At 55.7% G+C, this 4,900-nt stretch overlaps 1 pseudogene; it reads right to left on the bottom strand.

Moving 5' to 3' along the window:
• Positions 1-628: 628 nt before the first annotated feature.
• On the bottom strand, positions 629-3,179 carry LOC129395584 (testis-specific Y-encoded protein 2-like; annotated as a pseudogene).
• Between the last annotated feature and the right edge of the window lie 1,721 nt (positions 3,180-4,900).

The following is a 4,900-nucleotide window of genomic DNA, read 5'->3' as shown; positions in this document are numbered from 1 at the left end:
GAAAAGGATTATGCATTCACCTTTAAGAGAACATGTGGATTCAACACGAAAGCGAACTTTAAGATTTCCATCATCCTGTGCTTATCTATTGTGTATGATGATACCCAAAATGAAGGATTTTGGAGGTCCCAGCAAACTGGGCCCTGGAAACCCAGTAACCCAATTCCTTGAACTATCTCTGCTTCCATAGGATGAAGTCAGCCTCCAACTAAGCTGTCTTTTGCTTTTACCTCTCCCACTCTGTCCTGTAGGAAGAATCCCAACACATCCCACACCCATTCACTCTACAACTTTAGAGGCCCAGCTCCAATGCAGACTGGTTATTTCCATGTAGAGAATAAAGCACATGGATTGATCAATTCATTATCACAACCGAATAAAGTGGATAAACATACACACACACACAAACACAAAGACACACTCACACACACACAGACACAGAGTCACACATCCTTCAGAATGTTTATTTGTCATTCCATACAATCCAAATTTACCCCCTCTTCCTGATTTTTGGTGACTCGATCTCCTTTTCCTTTAGTTCCTGTGCATAAGACCATGCTGAGTACTGCCGTCCTGCATACTGTTGTAACTTCTGCTGTATTAGGTAAAATCTGATGCTCCATCATATTCAACTCAACAACTGGGAGTCCCCTAGAGAAACACAAACTCACGTTAAAACGCATTTTCTCTGAGCCATACTTGGAAATGTTTCAATTGTGGGGCCCGCTGAGAAAAGGATATCCCTTCCCCATTTGTGATCCCTTAAACTTCCTTCTACCACGTGTTACAAACTGTTCTGCGCAATCTCTGCCCCATTCCCAGTATTGTCTGTGAGGGGAGTCAGGTAACAAGATGCACTGTACCCTAAAAGCACACAGAAGTCTGATGGGGCAACAACTTAAGGAAATCCATCAATCTAAACAGTCCTTTGTGGTTTGGGGCAAGGATGACCAGGACGCACATTAAGGGAGCCCAATCTTATGGGGTTGGTAGGATGACTGCCGGAGGGGTTCACAGCCATGGAATCAAGTGCCACAGACTGAACTGAATGATTTTCAGCTTTACTCCTCATTGATTCTGGAAATGGACGATTCTTCACTGGGCTTAAGACTCCACAGCTATGACCCGCTTTGCGTGCAGTCTCTAATGTGCCTTTTCAGCCCAATGCCATGAACGTCCTGGATTCTGTCACTCTCTGTCTTCCTCTCAAGGAATTTGTACATGTACCAAAGGAGCCTCAATTTCTACATTTCTGAAATGAGCACTCAGGCTCCCTGAATAAGCAGGTGCGTCAACCCCCTTATACTGGGCATCAAACAGCTCCAGTTCCAACTAACGGCTCACCTGACGTCTCTGTTCCCTCTTCAGGTGGCTTCATCCTCTTGTAGTATTGCAGGGGATTGCGCCACAGGTCCTTACATAGGATCTGTCAGGGGACTCAATCGGGAAAGGCCTCATCAGGGATCAGAAAGGTGACCCAAGCAGCTGGGAACACACGGGGTCATTTCTCATGTTTCCCAGTGAGGACTCACCTCAGCAATCTTGTTAGATCCTGCGAAGTTGTGGTCAGAGAACCAGTTGAAGAAGTTAAGGCTGCTGCTGTGGTGTCTGCGGCGATAGGCCTCCACTTCATAATACGGATACCACTCAATTGGAGTGGAATGAGAAGCCCTGTATTCTACAGAGACAGGAATTTTTGTGGGAAGGGGGCTGGATCACATTGGCAATGATCCACCCGCCATCTTCCTTCCACTACCCATCCTGGGAGCCACCTGTCACCTGTGATGTTCACCAGATATTCCTTGGTAATCACTTCATTCTGGAAGTAGGGGTTACTCCGAAAGAACAACATGATCTTGCAGAGATGAACAGGATGCTTCTCTTCTTCCACCTGTCAGGACAAGGTGGAGAAAGCTTAAATACGTTTTGGGTAAGGTGCTCACACTTGCTTACAGGAATGAATTATTTCCCTTACCCTCCCCCGCTAAACCCTCTAGCCTCAGTCTACCCGGCCTCACCTCCAGGCTGACCATGTAGCTCAGCATGTCTTCATCTTCGTCAGTGATCAGGGCTGACATCTGGGGGTGGTTTGCAATCTGATTTAGGTCAAAGAGACTTTATACACGATGGAAGGGAAAGCGACGAGCAACAGGGAAGAAGGCCTAAGAGCGCCCAGAGGCTGGGGTAGGGGATTTCTCAGATCTGCTTCCATGTATGATCTCCTTTCACCTCCCCCTCCCCGTAAACTAAGGCCTCCTGTGTTCACAGAGTGTGTATGATTCTGAGGCTGACTGCACTGACATGGGGAGGCGCGATTCGCAGAGACTTGCTGGTGTCTGAGGAGTGGCAGAATCTGCTTAGAGCCGAAGACGCCCAGTCCCAGATTGGACTAGCAAGGGGCAGCAATCACACTCCCTTAAAAATAGCTTGCTTCACCGAAAAACCTCTTCTGGTCTGAACTCGCTTCTGCTCTTCAAAAAGATGCCCCAAACGTCTGCTGCTCGGCATCACCAAGGGTTTCTCTGCCGCTTGCAGGACAATAGTACCCACGCCTGCTGTGGCTTTCCGCAGCCACATTTGTCCGTGACAACTCCCCTTTGTTCCCCAAAGAGTCACATCGACGCTGAGCTGCCCATCGGTCACTTACACTTCCCCGAGAGCACCTCTCCACTAGAAAGGCCGAAGAAACACTGAGAAGGATACAACATGGCCCAGAAGCCAGGGACGCTCTGGATGACGGCGCCTCTGCGGTCTAGGTGGGGCTTGCGCCTCCGCTCCATCTTTTCCCGCTGCCGAGAAAAGGCCTTCCTGGCTTGGGCATTAACCGGCTCCAGCTCCACCTGAACGGCCAGCAGCTCCTCCAGTGCAGACTCTGGGGTCATGGGCCCAGGGCCAGGCTGTGCCCGCTGGGCCTCCTCCTGCCGCTCCACGAGGCCCTCCTCCTCCGCCACCACCTCCACCTCCGTCATTATGTCATCCAACAGCAGCACCGCCTCCTCCCCCAAAGCCGCCTGCTCACTCTCCACCCCGGCCGCCCCCTCCTGTACAGCCTCCATCCTGAAGGCGGTGCCCTCCTCGGCACTCGCACGCACCAAGGCCTGTGCTGCCCAACCCACGCCACAGGAACCCTGCCGCAGCCTCTATGGTACCCGGTAGCTCAGCGACCCCTCAGGGCGCATCCGCTGGGCTTCCAGGCGCCCCCTAAGGGACTGCGCGCGAAAGGCCGAGAGGCGGCACCCAGGCCGACTTCCTCCCGTCGTGGCCAATCAATGGGAGGGCGGTGGGCGTCTCCCTGGGCGGCACAGCCACTGGCGGGCCTGCATCTCCAGCCCCCCACCCCCCGCCTTCCCTGCCAAAGCCTCCACCGAGAAGCCCTCGGAGCTTGGGCGGGGTAGCTAGGCATCCAGGTACACGCGGACTGCGTGGCCTTTGGAATTGTGGGCATGGCAGCCCTGTGCCCTGACATCCTCAGGGTGGCAAGCCATGAACATCTCTATGTGTCACGAACACAGGAAACATCTCTCTTCGTTAGGCAGGCCAGGTAGATGGTACGGAAGTAATACCGCAGATCCAGGGAACTCTCTCTGGTTGCTGGGGCTAGGGCGGCAGGAGAGTCCTGGGGGAAGTGATCGGGGCGGGCACGTGGGAGGAAAGTCGCCTGCCTGTGCTGAGGTGGAATTGATCTGCTGTAGAGGCCAGAGCCCCGGCACACACTATCACAGGTCGAGGCAAATAGAGGCTCCGAGTACCATGCTTTCTCCCTGAGGATGCTGTACTCCAAGGAGCATTCCAAAGGCCCTCTTGTCCTATGCCCTGGGCACACCAGAGGCCAGCCGCCAGGGTTGGCCATTGTCGGCCTGCGCGCACGCTGTTGTGCACTGCCTTGACGACCCAGAGGCTCCCGCACCCGCAGCAGCGGCTGCGGTGCCTGTTGGTGGGGCTCTGCAAGCCCAGGGCCGGGGCCTCTGGCTCCCGAGCTCCTGTGCGCAGTTGAGCCTGCTGGGGACCGGAGCCCTTTGGCCAGTGCGGGATCTGCGGGTCCAGCGGAGCTCCTCAGGAAACCTGGGTCCACATAGGTGTGGGACTAGGTTCTCAGCAGGGCGACGCCCGTGGGTCTTTCAGGGAGCGGGTCTGCTGGGGAGCAGGCCCCCAGAGCCTACGGGTGCGGGGCATGGGCTGGGCTGGGCTGCGCAGGCCCGGGGTCTGTGGGAGCACCCAGGAGAAAACCGTGTTCAGGCTGGAGGCAATGCTGGAGAGGACGGCCGGAGTACAGAGCAAGGAGGCAGCCTTGGAAGAGGAGGCGGTGCTGAAGGTGGAAGACATCATGGCTGAGGTGGAGGTGGTGGTTGAGGTGGAGCCCGACGTGGGGTGGCAGAAGGAGTGCCAGCGGGCACAGCCTGGCCCTGGACCGAGCACACCGGGGCCGTCAATGGACTCGCTGGAGGTCCTTCACTTGGAGCTGGGCTCCGTGAATGCCCCAGGCCACAGAGCATCTCCGCCTTGTGGGCCAGAGCCATATCCTTGCGGCTGCCGATTGGGGATGGCTGGCAGCAGGGGATAGTCATCGGGCTTCGGGGGGTATGGGGGCTGTTTGGGGGGAGGAGCCAGGTGGGAGGCACGTGGGGTCAGCCAGGAGGCAGGGGATGGGGGACAGGGTGGGAGCCGAGGCCACGTTCCTGCAGCTGTGAGGGCAGCTTGCTTGTTGCAGCCCTGGGAGCACGTGGTAGGGAAGGGGAGCCAAGGCCAGCACTGACAAGGGAGAATCGCGGCGCCAAGGTCCCTTTGCGCACAGCCCAAATTCGAAGGACACGTTTCCCTCGGAACGTGCCTGGAGGACGGGGAATCTGTATGCCATTACCAGCCATTGAACCACCCCTGCTCTCGGTGCCTGTTTCCAGCA

This window comes from Pan paniscus, chromosome Y (assembly GCF_029289425.2).
Source record: "Pan paniscus chromosome Y, NHGRI_mPanPan1-v2.0_pri, whole genome shotgun sequence".
Lineage (NCBI taxonomy): Eukaryota > Metazoa > Chordata > Mammalia > Primates > Hominidae > Pan > Pan paniscus.
Note: the sequence above shows the minus strand (reverse complement) of the source record. Positions and strands in the feature narration are given on the sequence as shown.